This window comes from Papaver somniferum, chromosome 3 (genome assembly GCF_003573695.1).
Source record: "Papaver somniferum cultivar HN1 chromosome 3, ASM357369v1, whole genome shotgun sequence".
Lineage (NCBI taxonomy): Eukaryota > Viridiplantae > Streptophyta > Magnoliopsida > Ranunculales > Papaveraceae > Papaver > Papaver somniferum.
This window is the reverse complement of record NC_039360.1, coordinates 185745390-185763297: the sequence shown is the minus strand read 5'-3', so window position 1 is coordinate 185763297 and position 17908 is coordinate 185745390. Positions and strand designations below refer to the sequence as shown.

The following is a 17908-nucleotide window of genomic DNA, read 5'->3' as shown; positions in this document are numbered from 1 at the left end:
AACAAAAAGGGATAAATATATACAATATTGGCACTCATCAAATACCCCCAAACCTGAATTTTACTTGTCCTCAAGTAAAACAAAACTAAGGAAATCCTAACTATACCACTGTCGCTGGTCTCTCGAATGCATTTAGCGTATGCACTAAGCCTTTTAAACCACTAAGTGTCCCTAGTGGACGAGTTGAAGTCTCGTGAAGGTTTGCTTAGAACGTACCTACAAAGTTCTAGGTCAAAATATAAGCTCAGATTCCATCAAATGTGACATGTGCAAAACAGTTAAGCTCACAGCAAAATGGAGATGTCAATCTAGCTATCGAAGGCACAATCCTAGCACTGATAACAAAAAAGACATGTGATAAGAGTGTAAAGTGTATCTACACATGTGTAAAGAAAGATCTGAAGTCATGACTACTAATCACCAAGAGATAGTTTCTCAGGCTAAGAACTGAGGTCGAAATCTAGCTAGCTGTCCGGACTTTACGAGAATTGTGAATGAGTTGGAGGTATTTCACAATTACTCGCGTTGTACATCAATGGCATACACCCTCCTTGCTTATTACAAAAAAAAACAAAGACTTTACATGACTCTTATTTACATTGACTATTCTCTTTTTATTTTTGGAACAAGAGATGATGGAATTGATAATACTTGATTTTTTGTATTTTTCTGATATTTTTTTTCTGAATATATACATCGTTTTTTTTTTTTTTTTTTTTTTTTTTTTGACAAGGAAACACTTTTGATACATACAAAAGAAACAAAAGTTACATGACACTTTGCAAGAGGTAGCCCTTTTTGATGCACCCAGTTAAATTCGATGGTTGTCTTTCTTAATGTAACCTCCACCTTCTATCCCAACCAACCAAAGAACAAGCTAGTCAAGTTTCGTTCAGTATTCTAAAGTGATTGGCAATCGTAACTTCCTATCAAACACCTTGAAGATCGAGGCCATACATGTATTGGTAGATCGTGCGCGTGCAAATTTCTTATCACTATGTGAATTGTGCTAGAATCAGGGTGCCTAAATATCTAGACTAAGACTCCTAATAAAAATACATATTTGCACAAGAGTCAACATTTCAAGGTAAATGAGCTCCATTTTTATGATTTTTTTCATTTTTTAATTTTTTTTTTTTTTTTAATTTTTTTGGAATTTTTCAATTTTTTCAAAAAGAAGGAGTTTTGTTTTCAATTATGGCAAATTATCATGGTATCTACTCTATACCCCCAAACCTAAACTAAACATTGTCCTCAATGTTTCAAAATATGGAAAGAATTATAAAACAATATATGAAGAGGAACATGCTGAGTAGAGTAAAAGGAGAGAGAATACCCGATTGTACGGCGAGCTCGATTAAAACTCCGTTATTCAAGGCAAAAATCCATCATATTAGCAGTCACAATGGATGAGCACAAAATATACAAAAGGAAATTTAACTAACACATTATCTACAAGAAAATTTGGTTTTTAATGGGATTGGACTTTTTGGAAAAAATTTGGTTTTGTTGGGACATTTGGTTTTGATGGGAAAACGAAAAATTTTGGTTTTTAGGGAAATTTGGAAAACTTTTGGTTATTTAGGGAAAGAGTGGACCAGTTTAGTCCACATAGACTGGGTCCTCCAGGTTGGTTGTTTCAATGTCGGGTGGAAATGGCTCAAGGAATGGCTTTAATCTCTGCCCGTTGACTTTGAAAACGTTCTTGTTGGAGACATCCTCCAGCTCTACAGCTCCATGAGGAAAAACTGTGCGTACTAGGTACGGACCCTTCCATCTGGAACGCAGTTTTCCTGGAAAAAGATGTAATCGGGAGTCATACAGCAAGACTTTCTGACCAGGAGTGAAGGATTTGCGTAGAATACGCTTGTCATGAAATATCTTCATCTTTGCTTGTACAGCTTGGCACTGTCATAAGCCTCATTTCTCAATTCTTCCAACTCGTTGAGTTGAAGTTTCCGTTGAATTCCAGCTTCGTCCAGAGAGAAGTTCAGCTCTTTGATTGCCCAGTAGGCACGATGTTCTAATTCCACAGGTAGATGGCACGGCTTTCCATACACTAGACGATAGGGGGACATGCCAATTGGTGTCTTATAAGCTGTTCTATAGGCCCACAAAGCATCATTCAATCTCAATGACCAATCTTTCCTGGACGGGTTGACCGTCTTCTCCAGAATGTGCTTAATTTCCCTATTAGACACTTCCACTTGTCCACTAGTCTGAGGGTGGTACGGAGTAGCAACCTTGTGAGTTATGCCATACTTGCGTACTAAAGACTCAAAGTACTTGTTACGAAAATGTGAACCGCCGTCACTGATGATAGCTCTAGGGGTACCAAAACGTGCAAATATGTTTCCTTTAGAAATGAAAGTACCACCTTGTGGTCATTTGTTCTGGTTGCTATGGCTTCTACCCACTTAGAAACGTAATCAACTGCGACTAGGATGTACAACTTGCTGTCAGACATGGGAAATGGACCCATGAAGTCTATCCCCCAAACATCAAAAATCTCCACAATCAAAATGGGGTTCAATGGCATCATGTTTCTCCTCGAAATGCTTCCTAGCTTTTGACAGCGTTCACAAGCACAATAATCATGGCAATCCTTGAACAATGATGGCCAATAGAATCCACACTGCAAGATCTTTGCAGCGGTTTTCTTGGCACTGAAATGGCCTCCACATGCTTGGTCATGACAGAAAGATATCACATCTTTCTGTTCAGTGTTGGGGACATCTCCTAATGATTTGGTCTGGACAGTACTTAAACAAATATGGGTCATCCCAAAGGAAATGTTTGACTTCAGCCAGGAATTTAGAGCGGTCTTGTCTCGACCAACGTGAGGGCATCCTACCTGTAGCGAGGTAGTTAACAATATCAGCAAACCAAGGAAGGTCTGAGATAGACATCAGCTGTTCATCTGGGAATGATTCTCTAATCAGCTCACATTCATCAATAGACTCTAAAGTTAATCTAGACAAATGATCAGCAACCACATTCTCACAACCTTTCTTATCACGGATTTCGAGATCGAATTCCTGTAATAAGAGTATCCATCGAATAAGGCGAGCTTTAGCATCCTTCTTGGAAAGAAGATACTTCAAAGCCGCATGGTCTGTGTATATGATGATCTTAGACCCTATCAGATAAGATCTAAACTTGTCTAATGCGAAAACGACGGCAAGCAATTCCTTCTCGGTAGTTGAATAATTGAGTTGGGCATCATTAAGGGTTTTGCTAGCATAGTATATCACATATGGTAGTCTATCAACTCGCTGTCCTAAAACAGCACCAACAGCATAATCAGAGGCATCACACATAAGTTCGAACGGAAGCTTCCAATCGGGTGGTCGGACTATAGGAGCGGTGGTGAGAAGGGTTTTTAATTCCTCCCATGCCTTCACACAAGCAGCATCGAAATTGAAGGCAACATCTTTGGAGAGAAGACTGCACAGAGGTCTGGAGATTTTGCTGAAATCTTTGATGAATCGCCGGTAAAAACCAGCATGACCTAGAAATGATCTGATCTCCTTCACAGAGCAAGGTTGTGGTAGATGTTGAATGAGGTCAACTTTAGCTTTATCCACTTCAATTCCTTTTCTGAGATGATGTGTCCTAGAACTATTCCTGAATTCACCATAAAATGGCATTTTTCCCAATTTAGAACAAGGTTCTTTTCTTTACATCTGGATATCACGAGGGCAAGATGCTTCAAACATTCGTCAAACGAGGAACCAAAAACAGAGAAATCATCCATAAAGATCTCGAGAAAACTATCTATCATGTCAGAAAAAATGCTCATCATGCAACGCTGAAAAGTAGCAGGTGCATTACACAACCCGAAGGGCATACGTCTATAAGCAAACGTCCCAAATGGACACGTGAATGTAGTTTTTTCCTGATCTTCCGGAGCAATGTGAATTTGGTTATAACCGGAAAAGCCATCTAGAAAACAGTAGTGACTGTGTCCAGACACACGTTCTAGCATTTGGTCAATGAAAGGGAGCGGGAAGTGATCCTTCCTTGTTACTGTGTTCAACTTCCTGTAGTCGATGCATACTCGCCATCCTGTGGTTGTACGAGTAGGGACTAATTCATTCTTGTCGTTCTGAACAACAGTAATGCCTGCTTCTTAGGCACAACTTGAATGGGACTAACCCATTTCTATCGGGAATTGGGTATATGATCCCATCAACAGTAGTTTCAGGATCTCTCCTTTGACTACATCTCTCATGTTAGTTAAGTCTCCTTTGCATTTCCCTCGATGGTTTGGCATTCTCTTCAAGGTTAATGTGGTGCATGCAAATGGTGGGACTAATTCCTTTGAGATCTGAGATGGTCCATCCTAAGGCCTCTTTGTGTTCCTTAAGTACTTCTAAAAGCTTACTTTCCTGTTCCGTGTCTAAACATGATGAAATAATGACAGGTAAAGTATCAGAAGAACCTAGGAATGCGTACTTCAACGTACTAGGCAATGTTTTCAATTCAAGCTTGGGTGGCTCAACAATGGATGGAATAAGCTTGGAATCAGAGAGTAGGGTTGTTCCACTTCATATTTCCTTTCAGTGACGTCCATTTGAGGTACAGATTCGAGCAGAGATAGGACGTCACTACAGTATGCATCATCATAGAAATCAGGGTTAAAGTTCTCCATACATGCTTGAAAGGGGTCAACGGATAGAATGTTAGTCAACGAATCTTGCATTAATCCTTCAATCATATTAACTTCATGCACATCATCATCATCAAGATTCACAGGTTGTTGACTAATATCGAACACATTCAATTCTACCGTCATGTTACCAAAAGACAGTTTTAACACTCCATTCCGACAGTTATGATCGCGTTGGACGTAGCCAAGAAAGGACGTCCTAAGATGACAGGAATGTGACAGTCTGGGTTTTGTACAGGTTGAGTGTCTAAGACAATGAAGTCTACGGGAAAATAGATTTTGTCAACCTTGATCAAAACGTCTTCGACCACTCCACGAGGAATCTTGACAGATCGGTCTGCCAGCTGTAGAGTGATAGATGTTGGTTTCAACTCCCCAAGACCTAACTGCTCATAAACAGATATGGCAGTAGGTTAACACTTGCACCTAGGTCTAATAACGCTTTATTGACCGTGTGTTCTCCTATAGTGCAAGAAATTGTTGGACATCCTGGATCCCTAAACTTGGGTGGAGTTTTGTTTAGAATGATGGAACTCACCTGCTCAGCTAAGAAAGCACGTTTTTGCACATTGAGCTTGCGCTTTTGAGTACACAAGTCTTTGAGGAATTTGGCATAAGCAGGGATTTGCTTGATTGCTTCAAGAAAAGGAATGTTGATGTTGACTCTCTTGAACAGATCTAACATCTCATTGTAATGGGTACTTTTCTGTTGATAGATCAATCTTTGAGGAAATGGAGCAACAGGAAGATGAGTTGGCAAAGGGACATTCACAGCAGTAGAATTGTCAGATTTTCCAACTTGCTCAGATTCTTTGGTTTTCTGGGGTTGTGGAGACAACGTGGAATTTGTATCAGACTCATTAGGTTCGCCTACGTGTTCTCGATGACTTTACCACTTCGGAGGGTGGTAATGGCATGGATTTGATCAGGTGAGGTTTCAGTGCAGGATGTTGTGCCTGTTTGAAATATCCTCTTTGGATTTTGTTGGGGTTGGCTCGGAAGTTTACCCTTTTCTCTCTCACATATTTGATCCATCTTTTGATCTAGATTTTTCTGACTTTGCATCAAACTCTGGAACATTTCCTCTAGGTGTGGATAATCTCTTGTCTTTATTGTGTTGAGGATATGATTGTTGTTGAGAGTTTGATTGTTGTTGAGGGTTTCTCGGGTGTTGATAACCTTGATTGTTCTGATATCCCTGATTGTTTTGATAGCTCTGATTGGGTTGAGATGGTCCTCCTTGAGTGGGTCCTTTTGACCATGAAAAGTTAGGGTGGTTTCTCCATCCTGGATTGTAGGTCTGTGAATAAGGGTTATGCTCTGGTTTTTGAAACATGGCATGTGCCTGTTCAAGCCTAGACTCCTGGACTGCAAGCAAATCTGGACAATTTTGGAATTGATGGTTGGGGTCGTTACAAGCAGCACAAACAGATGAAGCGACATGTTCTCGGAGAGTAGTGGTGGAAGGTTTTGAATTTTTATGTAGTTCTAACTCTTCTAATCTCCTAACTATTGATGCCATGTTTGCTCTACCCTCAAAATCCGCTTCAATCCTAAAAGCCTTTGCTTCGGATGTAGTCTTTCTGGTTTCACGGATGGATTCCCGCTGTTGCGTCTTTTCAGCAACTTCAATCAAGAAGTCCCAAGACGCATCAGCAGTTTTGTCTACGAATAAACCATTACACATCGACTCAACCGTTGTTCGGGTGGACACATCTAGACCTTCATACAAAATTTGCACAAGTCTCCATTTTTCAAAACCATGATGGGGACATTGGAGCAATAATTCATTGAATCTCTCCAGGTATCTAGCTAAGGTCTCACCTTCTAATTGCACAAAGCTATTCAGACTTTGACGAATTGTCGCAGTCTTGTGGTTCGGGAAAAACTTTTTGAAAAACTCCTTTGTGAGGTCATCCCATGTCATGATGGATTGAGGCTGTAAAGCATAGAGCCAGGCCTTTGCCTTATCTTTCAGGGAAAAAGGAAAAAGCCTTAACTTCAGGGTTTCGTCGGTCATTTGAGTGAAACGCAGAGTTCCACAAATTTCCTCGAATTCTCTCACGTGGTGGTACTGGTTTTCATTCTCAACACCTCTGAAAATAGGAAGCATCTGTATTGTGCTAGATTTCAGCTCATAATGGCCATTAGCCTCGGGCAGCAAAATACAAGAAGGTTGACTGGCTCTAGTTGGGTACATATAATCCTTGAGGGTACGGGGTTCTCCCATTGTTTCTGGTTGATCTGGACTGTCTCCCTCAGAACTTAGAATTTCGATAGGTTCGTCTGGGTTAATTCTAACAAGTCTGTTTGTCTGGTCTCTGTAGGTCACAATCATGTCCTAGTAGGTACCTTAACTAACATGTTGGTCAGACAGAGCAATCGGAAACAGTTTGGCCCACAAGGGTTATGAAGATTTGGTTTTGAATGGGTTTTGGTTTAAAGAAGGGGTTTTGTTTTTGGTTTAAAAAAAAAAATTTGGGCTTTGGATAAAAAATTTTTGAACTAAACCTAGCATAAATTATCACAACTCATAAAAGAAAATAAAAACAATAATAATAATTAAAACAAACCCATAAAAGAAAAAAGAAAAATAAAAAAAAAATAATTACAGTCCCAAATATAAAAAAAGAAAAAGAAAATAAAAATTATTACAATCCCAAATAAATAATTAAATTAATTATTACAAGCCCAAATTTGAATTTAAATGAGGCCCAAGTGGGTTAACTCATGGGTTAGGCTTACTTGGTTTTTGGAGGGAAGCCCAAAAATAGGATTTTAGTCCCCTTTTAGTTGCACAACCCAGTTGGGCTTTAGGATCGTCCTAGCAGCTCACGTCCAAGCCCAGCAGCAACAGGTGGAGCAGAGCCCAGCAGCAGCAGCAACGGAGCCCAGTTGAAGAAGTTGCAAGCCCAGCAGAAGTTGCAAACCCAGCAGAAGTTGAGGTTACTGAGCCCAGCTCAGTTGGTTCAAGCCCAGTTCAGAGGGTGTACAAGCCCAGCAGCAGAGGGTGTACAAGCCCAGTTGACAGCTTCAGTTGGCAGCCCAGTTGGCAGCTTCAGTTGGCAGCAGCTTGGCAGAAGCAACAGCAGCAGCAGCAGCAGCAGCAGCAGCAGCAGCAGCAGCAGCAGCAGCAGCTTGGCAGCAGCAACAGCAACAGCAGCAGCTTGGCAGCAGCAACAGTAGCAGCAACAGCTTGGCAGGGCCAACAACAGCAGCAGACTTTGAAAACTTCAAAAATATGGCAGCCAGCTCCCCGGCAGCGGCGCCAAAAACTTGGTGTGAAATGCAAAGACACACAGAAAGCTTGCAAGTATACAAGGCCAAGATTTGTAATAAAAGGGTGAGTAGGGGTTTGTCCACAGGGAGAGGAGCATATAAGAAGTTTTCCTAGCTAAGGTGTGTAGTGAGCTAAGGGCAGGCAAGGTAAATGGCAAACAGACAAGAATGCAAGGTAAAGCAGCAAAGAAACAGCTAAGAAAAAAGCAATGTAAATCAACAAAGAACCAAGGCTTGGAAGCCAAGGGCAAGGTGAGTTTATGCACTGACTTCAGTGCACAATTGCTACAAAGTGCAAGAAAATAAAAGGCAAGAAAATAAACTGAAGTGCAAACACACAGGACTGAAATTGTAATTGACTGAAAGGGAAGTGGTGGGTAAGCCAAGGCTTATGATCCACCTTGTGTCCTAATCAAATGACATGTTTCTAGGTTATGTTTGTTCCTAAGCATACAACTAGAAATGGAAGAACACCAAATTGCTCACTAGTCTACCCCTAGCATTGGCTGTCTTTTGACAGTACAGCCAATCACAGGCTCTATGAGCATTGGCATCTCTCATTTGCACAATCAAAACATAGCAACAGGAAGTAACTATCCTAGCTCATTTACACTTGACAGTGCACAAGGCTTCACTGAGCCTTGGCCTGAAGCTGATTAGCTCATGCTAACCATGATGTAGCAACATACATACATTAACACAGATGATTCATACACAACTAGCAACATATCAGATAACTCCAAACATAAGCAATTTTCAACTGTCAACAGTTATGCAAAAATCAGGAATTGGAATTGCAAAATTAAAAATTGTTCTAATTCTCTACTGGCTAGTCCAGAGAGATATACAGTGTCCTCTACACACTTCATATGACATCAATTTATACCCATTACACATATGTGGGTTTTCCCCCAATTTTCCCCCAAAATCAGTAGAACTAGGGTTTGGTGAAATTGATTTACCTACTGTTGATGAGATATTCGCTCCATCTCGTCGACCCAATCTTCTCCTGCTTCTTCTCGTTCCTCTCGAGCTCCAATTGATGCTTTAATCATCACTTATATCCCCAATTTCTCACCTAGGGTTTCAGTGAGCAGAGAGATGAGAAATTGAGGTTATTAGTGATGCTAAAGAGATGGTACGTGATGGGTTTAGGTAGAATAGAGTTGGGGAGAAAACAGTGGAGTGATTTGGGGTGAGGTGGTGGTGATGGAGACGGACATGGTGGTGGTACGGGGCATGGTGGTTCTGCAGAGGGGGTGATGGAGGAGATGGGTTCGATGGAGAAAGGGGAAGGGTGCGTTTGTTTGGGGTGTAGGTGCTCGGTCGCTAGAGTGTGAGGCGAGTGTATCGAGTTTGATGATCTGCGACGCTGAGTCATTGGATGCGAAGCTGGTAGGTGAATCGGATGGTTCCTCCTGATGAGGTTGGTAGCGACCGTCAGATGTTTTGATACAACAAAATCAACGACGCCAGATGGAGTTAGGTGTTGTAGTGTTAGGCGGAGATATCAAACTTCGATGCACAGCAAGGGAGCGACCGTCGGATGCTTCTGAGAACTGATCTGACGGCTGAAGACGCAAGCGGGTATGGATTTGGGTTTTAGGCTTTTGGGTATAGAATATGGGTTTGGGAAATGAGTTTGGGATTGGAAAACCTTGAGCCCACTTCTTCTTTAAGAACAACTTTCTTCTTCTTGAGCCCATTTCCAGCTTTTTGGACGTGCGCTCCATTCTTTGCGGCTTCCTTGCGTAATTTCTCCCAGCTTTTCACCACTTTTCTGCTCTTTTTGCTCCGCAACCCATCCAATCTTTATTTATTACCTAAAAATGCAAAATTAATTAATAAAAATATTTATTCTTGAAAACAATGAAAATACAGAATATGGGATAAAATGTAGAATTAATGCACAAAAGATGAGTTAAATGCCGACAAAAAGGGATAAATATATACAATATTTGGCACTCATCATGGTGGAAAATTTCTATGCGTGCCTTTCTTCAAGCGTGTGATTTTCAATCATGGGTTTACGTTGTTAATGGCTATGTTCCTCCGTTGTTACAATACGCAATGTAACTGTTCCAAAGGATATCGGTGATTACGATATTGTCGAGATTCTTGCTGCAAAGCAAAATTCTGACGGAGTGAATGCAATCATCCATGCCATTACCCCATATCTTCAGCACCATGTGACTACATGCACTCGGTCTAAAGATGGTTGGGATATCTTAGAAACCGTATTTGAAGGGAATACATGTGAAAAAGAAGCTAGGCTTCAAAACCTAAATTCTGACTGGGAAAACCTTCGTATGGAAGATGAAGATTCATTTGATGAGTTTAATCACAATGTGTCTGAAATTGTTAATGCATCTTTTGCGTTGGGTAAGACTATTCCTGAAAAGGACATTGTGATGAATATTCTCAGATCATTACCATCTAGATACGATTCTAAGAAACATGCCATCATTGAAGGAAATAACCTTGATGTGCTTTCCAGAAATACTCTCGTTGGGAAGTTAAAGATCTTTGATCATGAGCATGTATCCAAATATGGAAAGGATATTGCTTTCAAAGCACAAAAGAACACTAAATTACTTGATAAAAGTAAACGTATTGGCATCTCTGAAGATGATTCTTCTGAGACTGATTCATTAGATGAAGATATTGACAAGTCAGTCTCTTTGATCACAAGGCAGTTTAGAGATCTTCTTTTCAAGAGAAGCAAACAGTTCACTAGAAATAAACCTAAGTTACAGTTAAACCTCATAATCGTGTTCCTCCTAAAAACAAGAATACTGATGATACTAATGATAAGGATATGCCACAGTGCTTCAAGGTTAAAGGCTTTGGTCGTTTTGCAAATGAGTGTCCAAATCATAGAATATACACTGGATACAAAGGTCTTGCTGCAACTCTTGATGAAATGTCTGATCACTATGATTTTAATAAAGACGAAAAATCAAGTGTTGCACTCCGCTGTGAAAATATTGAATTTGAAAATTGTAGCAATACATACATCAATCTCGATATTCTTCCGGGAGAAACTTCAACCACCTTGGAGGATAAACTGGATTTCTCTTTGTCTACTGGAAATTCTGTTTCTAATTTTTCAGGTTCTACCATTTTTCTAGCATCCTGCAAAGCCATGACGTCTGAACCATCCTCCACATTGACATGTTCCTATTGTACTCTCAAGGGTCATGAACTCTCCAAATGTTTCAAGTACAAATTAACATAAGATAAGATATGTCAACAAACTTCGATGAAGAACAAATCGATTAGCAAACAAGCTCAAACTTGTTCAGAAGTCGTATGAGGTATGTAATCTTATCTCTTCCCCGAAGAAGTTAATTTCCAAAGAAAAATTTGGACCACTAGAGAAACGAATACAATCTAAACAGTCTGAGAAACAGGGTTCTAAGAATTCCATTCAAGAAGGTTATGGTGGACAGATTATTGTTCACCCCAGCACAACTTAAATGTGTTGGTTGTGTACCTTGTCTCATTGCCTCCTTCAAAAGAGGCAAGGGTTTGCACGCTTCAGGCTGTAAGAAAAGAGAAAAAGAATTTTTCATGTTTTCTTTTCTCTTTTTTTGGTCTTGTTTTCACCGATTTGGAATTATTCCATCTTTTCATATCTAATTGATATTGAAAAGGGTTTCCTGTTTGATTCATAAAAAGAGGGTTAATATCGACAATTTACCCTCTCTAGGGTTATGAGTTGTGCATACGTGAGCTTTTTGATTGTTTAAAGATTCCGTAACCCTACATTCCTTTTTCCTTCTCTAGAAACTCTTTTTATCATAAGATTGCTTGTTGAGATTGATTTGTGATTTCCTCCCACAATCTCTTACTTGTATGGAGACTCCAAGCATTATGTCTTCTGATGGAAAAGATGTTAATATAATTGTTAAGCCATCAATCATGAAGGAAAAAGATAAATCTCCTTTACCTCAAACTTTGAAAAGAAAAAGAAGGAATGTGAGGAAGCCAAGAGTCGTTCCTTCAAATTCTCAGAAGTTTTCTGGTGTTCTTGAAGAGTTGAAGGAAGCAAGAAAGGAGATTCTGCAAATAAAGGCTATTTTTTTAGAACTCTGGAAATCCAGAAGGCCCTGGTTCGGCATAAGTCAAGAATGTTTTTCGGAATTGTCTCGTATGTTCATGAACCTTATGTTCCAATGGTTGTTGACGACAAGGAGTTCGGGGACGATAAAGAATTTTTCAGAGGTCTCAATGTCTAGGAAACTTCTTATGAGAATTTATTCTTGTGTTTTAAGAAGGATAACTAGGTTTTGGAATAACAATTATTGTGAGTATACATAGCTATTTCCTACGATTTTCATCTTGCAATGTTTTTAGATTTATTTATTTAAATTATAAAGTTTATTTGGAAGATGATTTGGCAGAATTAATCTTTATGGTTTTATATATTGCAACTTGTTATGGGATATGTATGTTTGTGTCCGTGAACTATGATTGTCCCATATTGGCTCAAAATTTAAGTCTATCATATGTCTTTATGCAAATATTGATAAAAGATAGAATGAACTTTTGACAAAAAAAGTTAAGCCTATTATGTCATTATGCAAATATTGATAAAAGATAGGATGAACTTTTTTTTTTACAAAGATTAAGTCTATTACATGTCTCTATGCAAATATTGATGAAAAATATAACAAATCTTTGAATATTACGCAGTATTGGTCTTTCCCTGATCCACATCTTTGTGTAAGTACTGTGCGGCTCCGTAAGTTCTCTTATGTGAGCATTTCCGATTAAATTAATCGTGGGTTTCTTGTGGTCAATTTAATTGAGTATTTTGGATATAAATTCATGTTTCATGTGATTTGTTAATGTCCAAAGAAATTATTCTTTTCTTGTGAAAGTAAGGTCGCTCTTGTTGTTCTTTCGGGAATGACATTTTATGGGGGAGAGTTCTTAATTGCCAAATCTTTGTGGGGAGTGGCTGTGGAATATTGTAGGAGTTTTCTTGTATCTTTATAAACTCCTTGATGAATACACTAGTTTCGGCTATGTGAAACCATCGAAACAAAGTTGATATGTTCTCTTTTGGTCATGAAGTATCTCAATGGAAATTTCATTAGGATCCCACTAGTTTTCGTACATTTGCCGATTTATATTGAAAAAAAGAGGGAGAATTAATATGTAATTCACACTACAAATACATATGGTTTAAGGATCATTATGTAAGGGGGAGTGGTTTTCATGTGAAATGAAGTATTGACTAAGGGGGAGTGATACATATCACCATAGTATTGTTGTCAAAGTTGTGATACAATTGAACTTTGATGTTGTGTAATAATACTATGACACTGTATAACAATGATTGAGAGCGATTGTTTTCTCATTGTTATAGCTACGGATATTCAACAACTATGATGCTGAGTTGAACACATTCACAATCACTGGAGTACTTGGAAGTGATGAAGATTTCGAGTAATGTTGAAGAACCAAGGAAATCAAGCATTTGGATTGAGAGCTACGAAGTTTATTTATTTTCTATTCCATATGTATTGATAGTTTTGTCATTAAAATTGACAAAGGGGGAGATTGTAAGAGCACTGCTCGGTCGAACTCGCAAGCGTTGCTATCTCAAGCTTCTTTGTCAAGTTTAGTTTCCAAAACTATAAGTCTTGATTTCTAATCTACTTATAGCCAAGTATCGGATTAGGATAGAAAGTGTAGTTGATTAGACTTCACGGCGTTCATCGATTGAAGACAAATAACTACTAAGGGGAGATTTTGGAACTTCATCAACAAAAGGTATGTGGAGACTTGAATTCATCTATCACTCAAAAGTCTATCTACTCTATCTCATATTTGAGACAAAAGTCGTATAGCTATATAGACCTCAATTATGCACATTTGATATTTCAAGATGAGTTTAACTCGCTTACATATTTCTCGAAATATGTGTTGGTAAGCTTTCGTTCAAACCAAGTTCATCTTATATTCTTGACGAAAGTCAAAAGATGATCATGTGAAAATCTCCTGGTAACATCTTACATGATTTGTGTGAGACATTCATTTGATGTAGACTCGTAATGTTTAATATTGATCATTCGATCACTTGAAAATTTCTTTGAAGCTAATAGTTTGCGTGAAACAGCTATTGTCGTCTTCCGAGAACACAAAGGCATTAATCTTGAGTCACAATCATGTGATCAAATAAGTCTAGTGTTTTTAGAGAATTGATCAAATGCAAATTATCTCATAGAAATATTTTAATCGCAATCGAATCATAATCGACATAGTTGGCAAATGCACAAAGTACAAATACATGAGTCGTTCGTGAATCAACTGAGTCATGGTACGTGGACCGGTTTGTGTTAGAGCATAGCTCGGTTGAACCCACCAAGCGTTGGTATGTCAAGTTTGGTTGTCATATTTTAGTGAGCCAAAACTCATTTAAGAGTCGCTTGATTATGTACTATAGTCAACTTCGTATAGGTTAGCTTGAAAGTATTAGGATATGAGACATTACAAGTATTGCGAATACTTGAAGAAGTTAAGAAGTAAGGAGCTACAACGACACCATCATCCTTCCTGAGGTTAGTGATATTTGACTTGAACTGTTTTATTCCCTAGTATCTTTCAATTCGTGCATATTGAAAACAAAACTGCGAAGCATGAATGATTATACTCTATTTAGACATAGTATTAAGGAATACAATACGAGGTTTATTGCTACCATTAAAATTTGTAGATAAGACATTGACATAATCGTTTGAATGCTATTATAATTATGTATGGGTATAAGGTGAAGATTTCATCCTAGGAAACAATGTTTTACATTTGTTTTAAGGAAGTAAATTCATGAACTTGTTTTGTGAATCGAAAGAGAAATCGCCATGCATTATTGGTATTGTTATTAATTGCATATCTTTTGAACTACCAATATGTGTGATTATTATAACCGCTCATCACTTGTTTATGTTCTTGGTTAGACTATTCACAAAGGCCAGACTTTTGTATTGGTATGACTTTTATTAGTGAAACCGATCTTAAGTAATCATCTGAGATGGTATGATCGATTTTGTGTTATTGGTATGACCAACTCTGGGTAAAGGGAAACCGATCCTAGTAAGAGGTGAAACCTATCACAAAGGGTAATCGATCCTTGTATGAGGTGCAACAAGTTTTTAGTAGAAAGGGGAATCGATCATACGGACATGTGCAACACATTTTTAGGCAAAGGGGAACTGATCCTATGGACATGTGCAACAAGTACAAGTTAGATACCATATATATGTGGGAAACCGATCCTAGTACCTAGTCAACCGAATTTTGGAAAGCTAATGTGACTATGCACAATACTCACAAGGAGGTAGAACCGAAACTTGTTTTGGTAGAACCGTGAAACCCATGATTTGTGATTGAGTGTTCTTGATCAATCACGTAGTTCTTGAATGTCAGATGAACCAATTTAAACTTGTTTGGAAGTGTGGCAAATCGGTTTCAAGATTGTAAGTATGAAAGCGGACTTACAAAGTAAGGATGTCGACATACTTTGAACATGTGCAGTAACACTTATCTTTAATTGTTCAAAGTTATTCCTTAATAGCTAAAGGAAGAAAATCCCAGATCGAATAAAATAAATTTAGAATCTTTTATTTAAGGTTTTTAATTTTATTTTAGGAAAATGAAAATTAGTAATGTGCATTTACTAGTTGGAGATTTTCCAAGAGATTTTCGGTCATTATTTTGGACAAAGCATTTCCAGGAATTATGGAAACCGAATCTGGAATATATTGCATATCTTGAGAATATTTTCGATTTTGGAAATTCCTTGGTGTCCAAACTTCCTTGGTCTATAAATATGGAAGTTTGCATTTCGAGCAAACTAATCCTTCGTACAGCAAGAACTATCTCAGTTGTGCTGCTAATGGTGAAGCCGCCTATTCAGAGAGGAGAGTAACCTAATTAGGCGAAATCTCTTACGACCGCTCAGTTTAAAGTCTTCTTTGGTATTGATAATGTTAGAGCATAGCTCGGTCAACCTCACATGCGTTTCTATCTCAAGCATGTTTGTCAATGTTAGTGATCAAAACTATAAGTCTTGATTTCTAGCCTACATAGATAAGTCTCGTACTAGGATAGAAAAGTGTAGTTGAGCTCAAGGACTTCATGGCGATTCATCATACAACGACGAAGATCTATACAAGGAACCGTGGAACTTCATCAACAAAAAGGTATGTGGAGACTTGAACTTATCTATCACTCAAAAGTGTATCTCTTCTATCTCCTACTTCTTATGAGATAAAATTCGTATGCTATATAGACTAGATCATACACATTTGACATTTTGAGCTGAGCATTCATTGCTTATCTTTTATCTCGAAATCGTGTGTTGGTAAAGCGTTTCGCTTTGATCAAGTTTATCTTCACCTAGTGACGAAAGTCATGAAAAGTTTGAATCACTTTGAGAATTGCTTTGACGTGAATCGGTCTGTGAATAACGGCTACATAACATCCTCTGAGAATGTCTCAATGATTGAAATGAGAGTTTAGATTACATAACCATGTATTCTTTGAACCGAAGTTTTCGAACTTTGTTGATCAAGAGAAATCGGGAGGATTGTGGAATTGGCTTGCCAAGTCGGCGAACCTAGTGATAGGTGTATAAAACACCTAACTTTATATCTAGTATTTATGCTTTCTTTGATATTTTCTTTATGAATTGTGTATCTTAAGTTTTCTTTTGAGTTTTATAGGTGTTTTGGAGTTAATGGAGCAAAAGGAAGTGTAACTCATTCAAATCCTGGATTTCATCTCATCATTTTGGGGAGAGCGAAAAGACGAAGTCAGTGGCGAAAGAATGAGGCCGTTCCGATGTCACATGAGAAAGTCACGGGAAAAATCATTGATTAGGCTTGTCAGTTCCCTAGAACTGACAGTTGAAAAGAGTGCTTAGGTGGCCCTTATCTGATTTGTGGGCGTTAATAGTAATTTTGTTCATTACCCCAGTAAACCAGATCGGGAATTTCATTTCTTCATTACAGTCCATCTATAATTCAGAGAGAAGTAAAGTGAGTATGGAGACAGTTGTATGAGGGAATAATACTGAGATGTGGAGGATCGATTGTTGAAGGTGGTAATTGAATGGAAGCTGAATCTGTATCTTGAGTTAAATGAAGAACAAGAGAGTTAGGGTTACAAAGAAGAATCAATTGATTTAAGGTTCTGGTGCTGAAGCTGCAAATCAAGAAGGAATTGATGAATCATTGCTATTGAAGGATGGGTTATCTCGTATTTAAGCTTCAATCGAAAGTTTTGAGATCGAAATTGGGTCGAGAAGCTAATGAAAAAGATGGGTTTCTGAAGCTGAGATTTTGGGAGTTTCAGAGAACTGAGGTGGAGTCTGCTGGTAGTGGTTGTTGAAACCATAGAGAATGAGATAGGGCATGGAAGTTGTGATTTCAAGTGCAGATGTTCATTGTCAACTGAGAAGGAATCAATGGGTTGCACTTGGATTTGAGTCTGGTACTGGTTGTAACCATATCGAGAGAAGATGGTGTTGAGAAAATGGATTCGATTTGGTAGTTTGATAAACTGAGATCACAATAGAAGATCTGATGCTGCTTAACGGTGGGGACTCAGGTGAGAAATCATCATGATATGAGACAGTGAGATGGATGCAAAAATTGGAACTGGTGGTCAGATGATGCGGTTAATGTGCAGCCGAGAAAGAACCAAGTGATGCTGTTGTTGCAATTGTGTGGCTGGAGCTGTTGTTAAACTGAGCATGGCTTTCAGATGAAAAGCTGGTGAAGATGCAGAGAGTGGTAAAATGGATGATACAATGAATGGGTTAGGTTGTTACTTGAGATCGAAAGCCGTGGATGTTGTGCACTGTATTGAGTTCTTGCAGGTGGAGTTGCTTGCTACAAGTGGTGCAAAAGCTACAACAATGGAGTAATGAACTGTGAATGACCG

The 17908-nt window shown here is 38.6% G+C and overlaps 1 pseudogene; it reads right to left on the bottom strand.

Moving 5' to 3' along the window:
* Positions 1-2003: 2003 nt before the first annotated feature.
* LOC113360427 lies at positions 2004-16979 on the bottom strand (annotated as a pseudogene).
* Positions 16980-17908: the final 929 nt, after the last annotated feature.